Genomic DNA, 19,414 nt, shown 5'->3' with positions numbered 1-19,414 from the left:
TTATTTTTCCCTAGGAAATAAGAGGAAATTTCCCTTTGTCATTTGATCCATTCCAAAGGAAATTTCTCATTATAGTAATTAACTCATCTTCTATGGCAACCAGTAGCTTTGTGCAAGTCATGGAGAAAACCTGTATGGTGGAGAAGATTGATTTTATCATAGTAAGCTTACCGGCAGATGATAACCACTTTCCTTTCCAATATTTAAGCCTATCTTTATATTTCTCAATAAGATGTGTCCAACAGCAAGTCTTATTGTGGCTACTATAAAGAGGAGTCCCAAGGAATTTACCTAGAAAGTTTGCCACACTTAAATTGAGGATTCTTGGTAGGACAACTTGCATATTCGGCATTGTGTTGATAAGGAAAACTTCTGACTTGTTCCAATTGATTTTTTTCCCCGATGCCTTGCAATAGTCATTCAAGCATGTACTTATAATCCTTCCCTCTCTTCTGCTAGAGGCTCCAAAAACAATAGTATCATCAGAAAATTGCAAGTGAGTTGAATGTTCAACTGTTGTAACCATTATCCTTCTTTTGTTTTACAACTCGGACCATTATGGGTGGGGACAAGTCTAGGCAAGAACAACCCACTTTTGATAAATGGAAGAAAAATAAGGAGATGTGGCAGGAAATTATTGTTGGGGGGATGGTTCTCTTCTTGGAAAGACTTCATGGCCCTTCTCCTCTGCTCACAGAAACGTTTGTCAACGGGTGGAAGAAAGGGGTTTTGAGGGTTTATGGTGCTGATTTTCATGTGGATGAAACCCTGGTGGCTATGGTTATGGGTTTGGCTATGAATGGAAGAAGGTTTTATAAAGACAGAAAAATAGGGAAGGAAGATATGGAAAATATTATTGAGAAAGATAAGGAGCATTTAAGAGTTAATAAAATGACTGATGGTGGCTACAATAGAAAGGATCTAATGGCTCCCTGGGTGGATATGGCTGAATTTATTATGAGGTACATTATGCTTGATGACAAATATCCCAGTATCTTTTCTTATCATTTTACCATCTTGAATAACTTTAAGCATGGAAAATTTATTTTGATTCCATTCTATCTGGTTTCTTGTTTGGAAAATAGTCTTGAAAAACATTTTGAGAATCTGAATAATTTGGTCCTTGATGAAGGGCTTATTGTGCTCATTATAGAGTATGCCAAATCCTATAAATTTGTGCCCTCTCTCTTTGAGAGAGGCCAAATCCCTAATACTGATGTTCAAGATGTCTTTGATACAGATATGGAGATGGAGGATAGTGGAAGCGCCAAACCTCTTGTTGACTCTGATTATAACCTGGCTGAAGAGGGTGAGATGTTGGTCACTCCTAGAAGCCATAGCAGCAAGAACCCCCCTAGATGGGCTGCAAGTAAATATAAATCGACCAGCAAGATGGTTTCTAAAACTGAGCCTTATTCTAAAAAGAAGAAGTTGGTTGCTAAAGACTATGGTCCCAAGACCTTGGACCAGGAAATTAAATTGGACATTCCTCTTCATGTCGTGAAGGAGAAGCAGGGGACTCTACCTAAAGATGTGGATAGTGGATTACAAAAAGAAGTTACTCTGATGAATCTTGTGATGGAAGCGACTAGAAGCCAGGAGAACTGTTGGAAGTGGATGGGGAAGGAGATTGATACCCTCAAAGAGAGGATTAAGGAGATAATTGATATCTTCATTGATTTGCCTGAGCCTAATAAAATGGAGAAGCTCATGATCATGACCCTAAATCTTTCCCATGATGTGGAGGTTATGAAATGTAATCATGAGCAAATAATTGAGAAGGTTGAGCAGTTTATGGAGGAGATCAATAATAACCTTAAGAATCTGGTTGATATAAGCAAGGAGACCATGAGAAATAGTATGGTGGGGCTGGAAAAGATCAATGCCATGGTGGCGAAGTATAGATCCAATCCTATTGATAGTGATTTTCCCAATGACAGTAACAGAAAGAAAGATTTGGGCGATGGAGACTTTGTTGTGGGTGGCAATAAAAATATGGGCCCTAGTTCCACGGCCAGTAGCAGGAGCAGCAATAAGGGTACCTCCAGGTTCATTATGAAGGACTTGAAAGAAATCAACAAGGTTACCATCCTGAAGAACAAGGAGCTAGTGCACTTGCTTAATTAAGTGTTTGTCTGTTCTTTTTTTTTTGTTGCCAGTTGTTTATTTTTTCTTTTGTGCTTGCTCTAGGGTGTTCCCCTATTTTGCTATTGGTTTCTGTCTGGTTGGCTGATGGCTAGTTTTTGTAAAACTCTTGGTTTCAGGCCCATGTAAAACCTGTTTATCTTTATTAAAAACAATAAAAGTTGCATAACATGTGTCACTTTTGTTACATCATAGTTTGTAATTGTTCCACATTACATCCATTGATAATCCATAGTAAATCACAATGTTCATGCAATACTTAAAATTAAACCAAAGACCATTTTAGATTTTGACTACAAAATAAAAATGATATTAAATGTGAATTTCAACTAGTATTTTATATTTTGTTTGAGTTTAAGATTAGTCTTGTGAAGAGTTTTAAGTGATCTAATTTATTGAAATGGATCTTTGATATTCTGCTTCGGAAGATAATACTCTTGCTTCACTTTTTGTAGATAATGCAAACAACTAATTTTTTAAAAGAAAAAATACAAAAATAAATGACCAACAGATTTTATAGAGGATAAATTCTATGAAAGCTTTTATATTCACACTTAACAAATAATTTTCATTGGAAGCATTGAAAGGTCTAGAGGAGAATGTGTTCACCCATTTATCTTTTTTCCTTGCCACAAGGCATGAAAAGTGATGCATATGTTATTAACTCTATATGTCCTTACATTGTTCATTTCAAAACAATTAAGTAATAATGTAAGTGATTAGCAATTGACTCAATTTGCATTCTTGCTACCCATAAATGGCAATTTTGTATCACTAGTTAGTATAAATTTACTGTTGCTTGGTGCAATTATGAATGACTAGAGGAAAAGAGCTTGGGAATTTATTAGAGGCAATTCATTTAATGGACTTATACTTTCTTACCATACAAGACACTTGAAAATTTGAGACTAAAACTATTGCGCTTTGAGGGTAGAGAGTGAGTGTTCTATAGAACCAAAGCTTCCATTGTCAGACAAAAATATAATTGCCTAAGATTGAAAAAAAAAATCTATACTCACTCATATGTTATAAATATGAGAACATGTCTTTGTTGTAATGAAAAAAAAACAATTAATGTATAATAGTCAATGTCCACCTAACTTAATTACATGATATCTTTTTTGGTACATGATCTTTTGATAGAGCCCTACAAGATAGGAAAGACAATTGTACTAAACACCTTGCTAAATCTATCCATTTGAAACAATCATTTAGAGTAACAAACAACAATATTTAATGATTTTTGAAATTTAATTTACAATAAAATTAATGCAAAATACATATTTCAAAACCAAACCTACCTTGTTTGTAGCAACATCATTGTACACATTTAATGACCTACCATGGAACTTTGTCGATTTTACACTTGCTAGCTTTTCAAGAACATTAAGAGAACACCTTCAAAATAGGGGAAAAAACCTAAATTATTTAATGAACTATAAAACTCAATATGTGTGAAATTAGAAAGTATAGCTCATCATTGGATTTGAAAAGTTCAAATTGAAGAGAAATGAGCTGTTGGCACATGCTCCAAGAATAGGCATGTAATAATATTGTCTCGATAAGGGCATTCATTGAAATTGATTTTGCATGAAAAAAATTAGGACGTTGCCGGATGTCCATTGATGAATGTAGTAATTCATGAGTTGGGAACAAAAATATTATAGTTTGAATAGGGAAACATTTGGTCCTCCTGAATGTATAGCCTACACAAAATACAAGATCTTTCAATGATGCAAATTATAGATATAATATTTAAACATGATTGATTAAACTTACTCATGAAATGGTGCCAGATTTAGTCATTATCAAGCATAGTTACAAAATCTCAACTTTTATGAACAACTCACTCCTAAGAGATATAAATTTCAATATGACATGTATTTAAGTATTAATCATATATTTCTCCAACATTATATTGTATCCTTGAGGCCAATATGAAATGAGGCTAAAGTTGTAGTAGTGACCTCAACTTTAACAATCGATGTATTTAGTTAAACACAATGATCAAAGTTCTATCTGCAATTCTTTCTTGCATCATCCTTTGTGCACAATATTAAATATCCACACAATTAAGACAATGTCCTTATAAATTAGGTTAGAGTACTTACATAATTGACCAAATTTCATTTTGTTGTGGACATATGGGTGAGAATGTAGAAATGATATTGGAGGATTTAACATAAAAGATAAGATGCTAAACAATAATTAAAATTACTAAGTCAATTTAGTCACATATTTCTTGCATTAAATGAGCCAGATGATCCAAAATTGAAATCAAAATATTCCTCCCAAACCTTTATAAAACTGAGTTAGATATCTTCACTATATGTTAAAATTTATGAGTCAGGAGTTTTAAATGAAAGTGAAATAAAAGAGTTATTAGTATTCCATTTTTACATGATCTGTAGCTAGTTCCTTACATAAGAACAAAAGTGCTGAAAAGAATGAGAAATTTTTTTCCACAAAATATGCACTTCTAAATGGATAAAATAAAAAACATATAAAAGATTTATGTAAAAACTTGGATCTAGAGTGTAAAAAATTTCATATAAAGACTCTAATTCATACTATAGGTGATCAGAGCACAAACATGTTGAACCCAAATCCAAAATATTCAATTTAAGAGGTAAGAAGTTCACTTTGCTCCAACTGTGTCGAAATTCCTTCTATCACTCAATAGACTAAAAGTACCAAATTAAATCCTCAACTCAAAAGCTATCCAATGCTACCATTGAGATCACTAAACCCAAAGCCACAACTGGAAGCAATAGTCAACAAAAACAATCAAGAAATATAGGAAGAATCAAAATCAAAGTAGTCTTCAAACCAGATAGGGATTTAGTAACAAAACCTATTATCCTTTCAACACTATCAAAATCATAAACAAAAAAATAGTTTCTATTATTTATTGATGGATCTTCAGACACTAGAAAAACTCCTACTTTGGGTCATCATCTACTTTGGGTCATGTCAAGATGATGCTTGCAAAAGTTGCTGAATTTGACTTTACATCTACTAATGATGTCTATTTAAAATGATGCAAGGCTTTCTCAATGAGTCCATTTTGATAATATCCAACAATGTTTGCAGTATATTGCACCTAGGCATATTGTCTTCATACAACCCTAGCTTAGCTATTGAACAATCTTGGACTGCAGGGAAATTCTATGATATGCACAAATTGGATTTGTTGAAAAGTTTTTTCAATAGCCTTTTCCATCATTGTTCTTGCCTATGCTAAATTTGAAGCATTGGTTCAATAGCTTTTTCCATCATTGTTCGTGCCTGTGCTAAATTTGATGCATGGTGGAAGTGTGATTTTTTTAAACTATTATAGTTGGAAATGTACATGTAGATATGTATGAAAAATGCACAGAAGCATAGATGAGGATGTGAATTGTTTAATAAAATGTCTCAAAGGAACTTAGAAATGTGGTTCCATGGAATGCCACTTATGAAGGATATGCACATAATGAATTTTGTTAAAAGATTTACAAAATTTCAATTAGAGGTGTAAAGACAAATTGCATAAAATTTGCCATCATTCTACCTACATGTGTCAAAATGGGGCCTTAATTATAGACCCAAAAAACTATTTTAGTTTTATCTTGTTAACATGTTTTTTTTGCATTAAAATTAGTAGTACCTACCTTAAAAACAAATTTGAAGAGAGGACAACAATCCTATCAAGGTATCTAAAAGTAGTTTGCTAGACATTTGTTTATTTCTGTCTTAATTAGTTAACTGTTCCCTACTTATGTTTCAAAATTATGTAATTTCTCTTGAGATATATACTTAGATTTGTAAAGAGATATGTTTATATTATTGCCATCAGGTGATGTTGGAAGCATATATTTTATTGGCCATAGCAATTAGTATACATTATATTCTAAAAAATATATACAAGAGATATCGTATAATTGTCTTGTATTTTTATTAGCTGTCAAGAAGGACATGGAGCTAAATAATGCTGCACTCTTTCACTCTCATTAAAGATGCAATAGTTTCATATACTTAGAGACAAAAGGCAATGATTTTATTTTATTGGGATTATTAAAATAATACTTATACAGAAACTGAAACATGCATGCATTTACCTATCAAATTTCTCATTGTAGACGCCTCTTAAATTTACAATGAGATTCAAGTCTAAAATAGAAATAAAAAAAAAATTGTAATTTTAGATTTCAAAAAGTGTTGGAAATGAATTATGAATTGATCCTTTAGTTCATTACAAGACTTCCTCTTAAATTTTTTTATAATTATAATGATAAAATTTATAATTAATAAATAGACTATTTACAATCATATATAATATTACTACAAAATATTTTTTGGTAGTTTTTTACAATCTTTTAATTAATTTCTACCCTAACAACCAAAGGCATTTCCACACTTACATCTATATGAAGCATCCCAAGCATTAAAGTCATAGCACAAAAACCTAGATGAGTTGTGAAAGATATGTTATCTTATTAAAATATTTATATAGCAAGACTTTTACATCTCAACATGTAAACCCTTTTCAAACAAATTCTAACAATAAATATCCATAATAATAGATACCTCAACTAAATATATTAATTAATAAATTATAAAAGAATGGTTTCAAAGATACATGGTCATTCTCTTGGGTAAGATTGTTGCAATCCCAACAGGGTCCAAGAAAAAGTTCAAATAATTGAGTAAGATTGTATTGAACTACATAACTCTTATGTGACCAATATTTCCTTGTTAATATAATTGTTATGTTTGAGAAGAAAAATACTATCTTATAAAACTTGTGGAAATAATATAAGATTATGTAGAGTAGATAAAGATAGATCCATCACTATGATGGGGCCAATAATGAATAGTAAATCCTCTAATTGCCACGTGAAAGTGATCTATAAAGAATTTGACATATCATCCACAAACAAATCACCCACAAGAACTATATGCATTGTTCCCAACCCTCAATACATACCCATATTACATTAATTAATTTATGCAATGCTTCCTAATATTTATGATACTTGTTGATAAGTAGACATTGTAGAATTTGATGACAAGACCAAGCTATAAAGGTCAAATTATACTTAAAAATAAAAAATTAAATATGTAATACATAACTATTTCATTAGACTAAGGATGTAATTGCAAATGCATAAAATAACTAAAATGAAATAAGACTAGATGATATGAGCTTCTCATATGAGAGAAAGATTTGAGCATATATAGAATACACCACTAAGAGATATGAGTGTACAACTAATGCTATATATTATATGTATCCAAATAATTAGAAAAAGTAAAAGTTAGGTAACCTAATTGGATACCTATCTAGATACATTTATCATGTCCAAGGTACCAAAAATGTGCATAAAATATACCAATAGGGGATGCTAATGTACAACCAGTATACAATATAGGAGAATGCATAGATATGTATCAAAGGGATCCACAAATACACATGCTTATTTCATTGGACTATATATACTATTAAAAATACAAATGAGAAATATACTATTATAGGATTAGATGACATGAAATGTTCATATGAGAGAAAGAGGCAAGTATATATAAAGTACACGATTAAGAGGTGTGAAAGTATAACAAATGTGAGATAGCATGTCTCTAAAAATTGAGGGAAGTAAAATTGATGTAGTAAATACACTTTTAAGGAAGAACATAAAATACTTGATGTATATTGATTCAAATACATGCCTTTAAATAGGTGGTGTATTTGAACAAACAAAATAAGAAACAAAAACTGTTAAATAACCATGATAATCAACCAAGAAATAGTTTATTAATATAATAATACAACATGCCCCACTTATTACAATAATATGAACATGGGTGAAACATTGTAAGAGTTGCACACAAACCTTCTTGATAATTTTATGAAGAATCTTCACTTCTCTTCCTTGTTTACCCAAGATATTAGGTTGACTTCGCCAACTAATTTTGTGACTATAGAACCTACAATCATTTGCACAACATGAAAGAAAATAAATTATCCTTAACATTCTTTCACAAAGAGACATAACTTTCTACTAAAATTCCACATCTCCTTTGAGTGTGTCATATCCCTCCTTTATTATCATGGAAATAATCCCTCCTTTAGCATACAAAACCTCAACCAAACATGAATACATTAAATGCACTCATAAAAAATTGTCCTTCCCTTCTTGAAGGGACACAAATAATTCCAAGCCGCCTCTTTTCTTTAGGGATACAAATATGAAAGGTGCCTCCCATGCAATAAATCATCCCTTAGTGAGAATCTATATCAAGATGATACATGTCCTCCTCCCTCTATTTCCTTGAATATTCAGTTGGACCTTGATTTAATTTGTAAAGAACATAATCCTCATCAATATCATGGCATGGTCAATCTTTTCTGGATACATTTGAAAATCACAATATTGTTTTTCACTATTAGTTTTAGTGATAACTTTTTCTTATTCAACTTACCAATGGTGAGATCTTTAGCCCGTTGAATACACTTTGTTTAAAAATGTCCACCTTTTTGAAAATAATAGCATTATTGTTGGAAATTTTAGGCTTCTTTTTTTTTTTTGATAGGTAATAGGCCAAAGCCGACAAGGTGTACATACCCTACCCCCTTGTGGGAGTTTAACTTGTGACCTCTCATTCAAGACCACAAGTTCTCCACCACTAGGCCAACTCAGGTTGTACAAATTTTAGGCTTCTTCTTAATAACAAAGAAGTTTTCTAATTAATTGAATTATTATTTTTAACTCTACAATCTTCATCAATCAAAGATGACATTACAATTTTCAATCAAGGATTTATTTGTTTAATTTAAAAATAATATGATCAAAACTTGAAGGCATACTACTTAGTAAGATTATTTTAGCATTATCAACTATAGAGTTTACACTTTCAAGTTGATTGAAGGAAACAAAATATACTATGTTGAACAATATTATCTCCCTCTTTCATCTTCAAACTAAACTTTTATTTATTTATGGACATTTTAGCACTTGAAGCCTATAAACCAAATAAATTAATTAAGCCTTTCTTATATTTTCTTTGATATCATTTTTATGTCAATATGATATAAATATCTATTACATAAACTAAAATCAATAAATGCTATGACCCTACAATCTTTATCTATCCATTTTATTCTGATTAATTAAAAGCGGGAGAGGGACCATACCCTTAATATAACTAGGAGGAACTCACAAGCCGTGAGACCACCAAACACCCAAAAAAGAGGACACCATTTTTTTTTTTAAATAAGGCTTTTGAGTAGAGCACCCACTAATAGGAAAAAGGGTCTTGAACGCTCAACAACCTTGCATTCTTAGAACATAGGGGTTTTGGAGAGCACCCTGAATATTAACCTAGACAAAAACCCTTACAATGATAGAATAGTTATGGAAACTAAAACCTAACAATGAGTTTTAGAAGGCATCCGACAACCTTAGAGGAAAACCTAGCCATTCCTGTAAAACATAAAACATACTCAAATGGACTAGCACAAAAATGCTTAGAGGCACCTCAATAAGCCACCTAAATAAGAACTTAGGAACAATATCCCAAAAAGGAAGAGCACCTAGGGAGAGGCCCTAAGAAAAAAACTAGAGAAGAAAAGATCCCAAAAATTTTCACAAGCAAGAGATCTAGAGAGAAAACAAAAAAGGGACAATTGAGAGGGGGAGAAAGGGGTAGAAGTAGAAGCCCTCGACAATGAAAAGAAACTTTAAAAGAAGCAAGAATCTAGCACTATAGAAAACACACAAAATAGAGCTCTTTCTCATTAGGTGCCCCTAGAGTAACTATCCCTTAACATCCATCTCAAGTCCACCCACCATAACACAAGGAAAACTGCCACCAAAGGAAACATGGCCATCATAAAAAATGAAGACAACACCCCAAAAATTCCCCACATCAAAAGAAACCTTTACGAGCATTACAGCTTCAAGGCCCCCCTCTAAGTGTCATCAAAAGGAGTATACCAATAGACACATTCTAAACCCAATCCAAACAAAAAATGAGGACTAAGAGACAGACTCACAAAAGAAAGGAATAAGATACCCATTTGAGTAAACTCGAAGCACCAAAGGAAACCACCCGCTATAGTATGAAATCCCCCCTCCATAGGACCATCAACACTGAACATAAGAGTTTGAAGCGTCATAAAAAAATGGAAGCCTAGTACTTCTACCACCAAAAATAGGGCATACCCATAGTAGGTAGCCAAACAAAAAACACCCAATGCGACATTGCAACATGGAACACATAGTACACTAAGAAAGCCTCACAATAACAAGTTTTACCCACCATCCAATAGATAGGAGATGCAAGAACTCACAAAACCTCAAGAAGCATCTTTGTCCAACCAACAACAATGACAAGAGTGGGAGGAGAAAAACTATAGCATCTTGAGTTAGGCAAGCAAAAGAGAAGCGATAAAAATGCATAGAAACAAACAAACCTCTATAGCATTCCAATAATGCATCCGTCCAGTGAGAGTTTGGAATATAAACCACATGCAAGGCCAAGACTAGGCAAGTGACTCGATCATTATCCATACAAGCCACAAACCCCCAAGGAGTAGGGCAACTCTGTGCTAGGAAATCGTAGTAGAACAACTTAACACGTAGTAGAATGCAACACCATACCAAAGTGTATTTGAGACAGGCAAAAGGAGAGATGAATGTCCAAAAATCATGAACCCTACTTAGCATGCACAATATCCGTGAGGTGATCAACAGACTTGTAAGGAAGTAGAATGTCCCAGAAAGGCCAAATAGAGGCCTTCCACACAAAGATTCTCCAAAAGGAATTGGAGTACTAATAGGTCAGCACAACCCAACTTTCGCCAAATAGATCACATACAAGAGGGTTTGCAATTGGCGAACACTAACAAAGGGCCTAGAAAGGAGAAGGGGAAATACCCAGATGAAGAGGCAGAGCATCGCACACCCCCATAGGAGGGCACATCACATGGGCCAAAAAGTGGAAGTGTTTTCCCTGATTTTCAGATTTTGCCACATTTTTATTGAAAATCTGAAGCACTTAGAGATTGAATCTTGGAAAAAGTCAATAATACAAAATATAGCCCTCTAAGTCTACCTCCCAAATATGTTATTTGTTTAATTAGCCATATAATATAAATTGAATTTCAAAATAGAATTCTAAAAACCACTTTTTAAAAAAATGCTTGTTTCACGACCATACCATGCACATGTATGACACACACTTTTTGATACAAATAAAAGTTTTTTTCAAACCATCTTGGGAAATGATTTATAACACAATCAAGATTGATGAGCATATTGTTTTTTTTGAATATTTTATTTTTTATTAATTTTTTATTGACCCTTATTATTGTTTAAAAACTTGATGTGTACGGTCCACATAATTTGACCTAAACCTATCATTTAAAGAAAATAAAATTAAACAGAAATTAATTGTGTGTCGATTGATGACATGGTTTTTATTTCGAAAAAAAATTAAACAAAAAAGTTGTTAAATAAACAAAATTAGTTGATATTTCAAGTTCATGGACCAGATACAGTATAAATTAAATGACAAATAGAGAAAATAATCAAAAAAATTTAAAAAATTATATATTCAGAATCTACACAATATAATGTGAAATGGGTTTTAATTTCGTGAAAAAATTCTCTAATATCAAGCATGTAAAATATTGCAGAAGTCCGTATTTGTGCTTTCATTGATCCAAGTTTGAAGTTGCAGGTCCAAGTCTAAGGTCTAAGCATTTCATGCCTATCCCAGACCTAAACCCAAGGTAGGAGGTGGGGTGTGGGGTCACTTTTCACAAAATGGGCCCCCATTTTGAAAAGGAATGGGACCTTGTTATATTTTACCTCAGGTTCCCGTTTCATTTTTCCTCAAGGGCCCATAGCTAAATGGGTCCCCGTTTTAAAAAAATAGGCCCCCATTCCTAACAAATCGTTTCCCAATGCATAGACTTCTCCCTAAGTAGGACTCATGTTCTTGCACTTACCCAAGCCCAATAGAATAGAGTCAAGACCCAAGGGGAAACCAACGCTTTCCTCCAAACTAGTAGAAGAGAAAAACCCCACCAAGAAAAGGAAAAAAAACCAAGCACCAAAGCAACCCAACGACCCAACACAAATTGATAAGTCCAGTCACCAACACCAAGACCCTTTATAGAAATAGAGTAGAATCTGAGAATGCTAGGACATCAACCTCTCCATCTCCACCCCACTTTCCATCTCCACCCCACTTTTCAAAGTCTTCTACAACCTCCTAAAAGCTTAGCTCCATTTAGGCTCCCACGCTCCATGTACTTCTTTTATCCATCCATTTTGTTACTTCATCTACTTCTTGTATTTTTTTAACAATTTCACTTACAATATCCCTTAGATCTTTCCAATTAAAGGTAACTCTATCTTTATTTTCATTGTCAAAAAATCACACCCTTGAAATTTAACAATTGCAACTAATTTTTCCATTTGAATAACCTTTAGAAACATACCTCCCAATTTCCTTTCATCCAGTGAGATGAATCCTCAGAAACTCTAAATATAAGTAAAAATTTACTTGTTTCGAAATTTAATTTTCTTATACTATCTACCTTTCAATTATATCAAACCTTTTCATATACAATTTTAGATTTATTTTACTTGGTAGCTTGCACCTATCCTAAAATAGAGGCTAACATTCATACCTTGGTGATATTTTCTTCCATTGAGCAATTAATCATTCAAAGATCAATATTTGCTAAATTTTAATTGCCATTCCTTTTCTGTTTGTTTCCATCCAAGTTAGCTAGCTCAATGTTAATTTTGATAAAATTAGATGCTAATTATTGCGCACAATATTATTCCTAGTTCTCTACATCTATGGAATATGATATATGAGTGTCTTTGAGCTTGGCTATGATAGCTCTCAATACAAAAATTTTAATAACTAAATGTATTACAATATGAAAGTTGTAATTGGATATGAAATTATTAAATGCGAGAACTAGGCCTAATGATTCAAAATTAAAAATAATCAACATGAGCATACAATTTTATAATTTAGATATGCAGACATCAAGTATAGGTCAAGAAATGGGATACAAAGAGGAATCTGTCTTAAATTTAAACTCAAAAATGTAAATAATGGGGCTAGGCAACCTTGTTACAAATGTGTTGGATGTATATATCAAAAATAACTTAGGATCGAGATGTCACTTTGAATATCTTGCTTAAATTTCAATGAAAAAGTTCCAAACATTGAGACTAGGTGACCTTGTTGTACCTTTCTGACTTGTCTGAAATCTAGTACTACATGTATTAGTTTTAATTTTTTGGATCTGTATTTGTTCTCTCTAGAATCTATCACATGCACACATAATAGGAAAAATTTTGTTGGGTTGATAGTGGTTTGCCTAGGCCAAATCCTAGGTTTGAAATTAAATGCTTATGATAAATTGAAATAGAAAAAGATTGTATTCCTTTATGGGGTAGATGGTAGATCTAAAGTTGAAAATGCTTGATTTAAATGTTATACCTTTATAAATTTCCCTTTCCTTTCAGTCTTGATGAAAAGGTTTATGTTGCCATGCAGTAATTCATGAATGTTTTCATAAGAACTTGGTCATGGATGTCATCTTTAATGCTTGAAATTTAAATATTTGACCTCTCATTAAATAATCTAATGATGCTTGACTACTTTCTCACTTGAATTTGAATCTTCTCTTGATGAATTGAATTGGAAACTTGTGGAGAGATGTTTCAAATGAGGTGAGAATTGATTTTATACCTTTTGTAATGAAATGTGTTGAAAATTAAGAAGAAGGCCAACATCAAAATTAATTCCCACTCAATTTTTTTGTATCATTAGAGGGTTCAAATACGAGTCCTTTTGATCTAATCAAAAACACTAAAGTGAGTCCCAAGTGAATATGAAATTGTATGCATATATGATTTATGACACTACACTTCCCTATATCAATGTTTAATTAAATAAATAAAAATATTATTTAAGATAACCAAAACATCCTTTAGGTTTATTATTTTCTAGTTTGTTTAATGCCTATATGTCAAATAGAGAGTCACCACAATTGAGTCAAATTTGATAATAATATTATTGAGGTTATGTGATTTATCCAAATATAGGACAAGTAGTGCCTGAGCCTCTACTTTGTTTTTAGTTTCTATAGCAAACGGTCTTGGGTTTCCTCAAATGCATCATCATAATTCAATTTTTATTTACTTGGTTGAGCCATGATTCATGTGGCTTGTGAGTGATCATATGAAGGATGCATATGATTAAAAACCCCATGAATAGGAAATAATAGCTATAGATAATTAATAACATTAAAAATACTTTATTTTTTTTGTTTATTTTTAAATAATAATATTTTTTTTTTGTTGATAGGTAATAGGCCAAGGGCCAGAAAATTTTATTGATTTAAAGTATTTTACATCTTGATTTAGTGTGGGTACTGGTAGGAAAGAACCGAGGAAAGAAAACCTCCAGTATAGCCCAAGGAAGATTAACTTCCTAGAAAAAGTACAGAATCTTATGATGGTATTTCTACCTTACATTGCTTGGCAATATCACGATTGAAATATAAATGTGAATATTATACAAATGTTGTGGAATTTATGAAAGTTATGGAAGCTTAACATTTTCTCTTAGATATAGATCCTGGGTTGAGGCTTGAAAGATACTATCATTCCCTCTTGGTATCCTTTCCCTACAAAATAGACCAACCATCCCCAAAAAAACACACAACACCATGCACTCGAAAAGTCTGCAAACATCTTGAATTACCATGTCTGCATATGTTAGTCCAAAATCAAGAAACACATTGAAATGGACTGCCATATTATAGCGGATGTCATGATGATAATCAGATAATGCTCTAGTCAGGTCACATAATTCCAAAGATTTATCCCAAGACTAGGAGAATTATATAATTTTAGCTATGATTGATGGACCATTCGTCCACAAGTGACCAATATAGACAATATATCTTCATATGAATATAATTCTTGTATTTCACCTTTCATAAAAACCCCATTCTATACAATTTTTAGTCTCAATCCAACAAGATATTATTCATACCAAAATAACACAGTTTGATTAATTATCAAGGTGTAGATCCCATAGATGTCTTTACTAAAAATAAGAACCAATGAAGCATATCTTGCCCAAATTACTTAGCAGAGGCTAATAGGTTAGAGAGACCTATGTATCTACTATACTATATCCTAGACCAAAATAAAGAAAGGAGTTGTATATAAAAGTAACAACAAGGTGGTGGAAGTCATTACCAGATCAAACAAAATTATGGGTCTTCAAGGAGGAAACACAGTGAGTTAATCCACTTGTTCCTGGGAGTCTGAGCTAACAAGCTTCCCATCTAGCTCAATACCCTACAGTTTCAGGTAATCTTCAAACCATGAGTCCTTTCTTGGATCGTCAAGGTGAAAAAGGCAGAGGAGGAATGCAAGGCTCCTACAAATTTTATCAGTTCTAGCATTGAAGGCGGATGGGTCTTCAAAACTAGAATATGCTTCCTGGGCACCAGGTTTTTGTTAATGATCAAGATTTCATAATTCTTAGGCCTTGGGATGGTTAGTTCATCACTCATATTGACAAGAACCCTCTCCATCTCCCCCAGAATGGTTGCATTGAAGACATCCCTGCATAGGGCAGTCGTGACCTCTCTGTCCTTCTCAAAATACATTGTTACAGCTAGGAACATGGCCGCTCTATCCTGGCTGGCCCTAGTGCGGTCCTCATTAATGAGATATTCATGCTCTAAAACTCTTTTGATGACATAAATCACCACCTCGTGAGGAAAATGGATAATCCTTCTAAGCCTATCCTTCGTGATCACTCTGCAGATGGCCAATTACCTTTTAACACTTATCAATCTAACTGGGGTATCCATGGCTGAAATTCACTTTTAATAAGCCTGAGTAAGTTGGGAAAGTCGGTTTGAGAGCTCTTATTAAATAAGGGGAGAATTGATGTCTTAGAAAAACTGAGGACAAGGAGTAATGATTATATGACACTTAGTTCATTTTACTCAAGATTTTGGGTGATGTGTTAGCGCAATTAAGATTTGAAATTATTGATATGATAGATCTTTCTTGTTGTTCACATATTCTAAATAGACCTCCTTTTGTAAAAATGCTCGCATGCAAATTCTTCAAGTGTTGCTCAAAAATGTTTCCTCTTCTATCAATTTATCAAGCATTCATTGCAATTTTTATCAGTTACCATTACCAGTTGCACAACGGTCACAGAAGGCATTTATTTTAATTTATGATGAAGTGAGTTTATCAAGATTCATATTGATCCTTGCAAAAGAAAATAATCATTCGTCTAGCGGCACTTCATATCATGCTCATCTATTTTATGGCTGCACCCTTTTTCAATGAAATGATGTACTTCGATGGCTTAATTTTATCTTCCCTCAAAATTTCATGTATGATCGATGTCTCCTTAGTTTTGATGAAACTACCGTCATCATTAAGGAGCTTTGTGGCTTCATCGATCTCTTTAATTTCATCAAAAGGCTCTACCTCATGTATTTATATCGATGCAATCCTCCATCAGCTCATCAAAACCCCATATTTGGTGGGAATCCTTTCATCGCCATGTTTTTCAACTGTCTTATCAGTCAGGTCATTGATGAAATTTTTTATGTTGGCGAAAAATATCCTCCTTCGACTTTTTTCATTTTTCTATGGAACTGTGCTCATTGGCCAATAAATTTTGCACCTCTTCGACACCTTCCTTTTCTTGAAAAGTCTTATCAATGTGAAAGCTATCTTTGGTCAACATCTTTTGTGCCTCTTCAATACGCTCTCTTCCTCGAAATAGCTTTGTCGATAAAATATCCATTGGTTCCTTTGATATCACTCTATCGGCCAGACTACTTCTCTCGACGAGGTGTTCACATGTCTCATTGATATTGTGGTTTCATCAAAACTCTTTATTTCATCGGTGGGACCACTCCTGATTACGTCGATGTATTTTATGTCGATGGAACTAATGTTTTCAGTGAATCCTTTTGGAATTTCATCGCGGCCAATATTTTCTTGATAAGTCAGTTTATCGATGGGATAATGGTAAGCTTCTTTGATAGAGTCATTTCAGTCAGATTGGGCATTTCGGTGAAGGATTAGTATGTATATCCGCTGGCCTTGGTTTGAGCGATAATTTTTAGGATTCTGATGTCGATGGAAATGCCAAGGGTTCTATCAAAATTCTTAAGGGCTTGCTTGATTTCATTTTTTTTTAAGAAAACTTCTGTAGCTTCAATTGAAACCACGAAATTCTATTTATTTAAATTCAATGCTCAATGGTGGCTCTAACTGGGGATCGAGGTATACTATGGATTCCTTCAAGAATTTGAATTACTAGAATATAATTAATCGTATGATTTGTATGTTAGGCATTTTAAATTAAAGGGGAGGGGAACTCCAAGTTAATCCACTAGGATAAGGCTAAATTTGAAGAGTTAATGAGGATGATGTTCCAAACCCCTTCTAAGTTTGAAAAGGAAAATTAAGTTTAAAGGTTCTAATTCTAGCTAAAATTTGAATATGATAGATACCTCAAGGGTCATCAGGGTGTCCCAGCTTGATGTTGATGGAGGAGAAATCACCCACACCTTTATTTTCTAGTTGATCTACTCTGGAATTGCCTTCTCTATAAATATGGTTAAAGGTGATTTCATCCAAGGACTGAATATCAATCATGATGTTTGATACGATAGCATTGAGTTTCCAATTAGGCATATTTCCTTTTTTGAGGGTATTAATAACGATAGCTGAATCCCCTTCTATGTTGATTTTTCCTAATTTCAGGATTTTGCATAATTTTATACCTTCATGAAGTACTCTTAGCTCCGCCTAATTGTTGGATCTTATACCCGTTGGTGAGGCTAGGGCTGCAATTTCCTCCCCTTTCAAATTATGTATACAACATCCAATACCCGAAATACCAGAATTCCCTCTGGAAGCCCCATCAAAGTTTAGCTTAAACCAACAATCTTTAGGGTGGGACCACTTGTACTCCTTTTGCTTTTGTAGGTTGATGGATGGCCCATCTCCAACATATGGGGAAATTTTCTAGCCAATCCATTTTAGTCTCATTTCCCCATCCCATTCAGTCATCTCCAAATTTTTCTGACCCTTCATAGATTGACAATCGATTAATCCAATTATAGAAGCCTCAACCTTGTTTGTAAGTTGAGGCCACTCCATCTTGCAATCTTTAAAGATCCTCCTATTCCTTTCTTTCAAGATCTCCCAAATTAATAGTGAAGGAGCTGAAACCCATAAACCCTTATATAAGCATCTTTAATTTTTCATCAACCATGCTTGGAACATGGCTAGGATTGAATCTGGGATGGGGGCATACCAATTCATCTTTAATTTTTGCCAACCCCAACAATTGTGGGAGTATTCATAGGTCAGCAATAGATGATCGGTTGTTTCCTCCATCTTCTCACCAAGAGGGCATCTACTATGTCCTTTGAAACCCATTCTCCTAAATGTGGAAGCTGTCAGGATTCTATCCTAAAGTGCCAGCCAAGAAAATAACCCAGCTTTGGGAAGATAGATGTTATCCCAGCATAGTTTTAGTGGGATGTCTATATCTTTGGTTTGTCCTTTATTGATGAGATCATTGTATCCTTCTCTAGTGCTATATTTACCTTTCTTAGATCCATCCCATGCTAAACCATCCTCCTTTTGACTAAAGGAGATTATTCTTGCAGCCAATGTGTCTTCTAGAACTTTTAACTCATTAGGTGGGAGATCTAAGTTTCCTAAGGATTTCCACTTCCATCTTTTAATGCCATCGACTGAGATTTCCTCTATGTAGTCTAAAACCTTCTCTCCCCACCAACTCTCTAGGATTGATATGGCAGTATCAAAATTATGTTCTCTACTGATAAAAGGGTATCCTTCCCAAGAGTCCTTCCAAAATAATGCTTTCTCTCCTTTCCCTAGATTCCAAGTCAACTTACTAGATATGATTTCCTTGTAGTTCATCATGAAATTCCAAATCCTTTATCCCTTAGGAGGGGAAGAGATTCTAAAGATGCTGATTGGATTGGAATTTTGGAGGTATTTATTATAGAGTAATTTCACCCACTTTAAATGGGGTTTATTATACATTCTCCATACTAGCTTTTCCCTTAGAGCTTTACTTTGGAGAAATATGTCTTTTATTCTCAACCCCCCTTTTTCTTTTGGTTTACATATTTTATCCCATGCTACCAGGGGAATTTTGAATT

The sequence above is a fragment of the Cryptomeria japonica genome, chromosome 7, assembly GCF_030272615.1.
Source record: "Cryptomeria japonica chromosome 7, Sugi_1.0, whole genome shotgun sequence".
Taxonomy (NCBI): domain Eukaryota; kingdom Viridiplantae; phylum Streptophyta; class Pinopsida; order Cupressales; family Cupressaceae; genus Cryptomeria; species Cryptomeria japonica.
Note: the sequence above shows the minus strand (reverse complement) of the source record.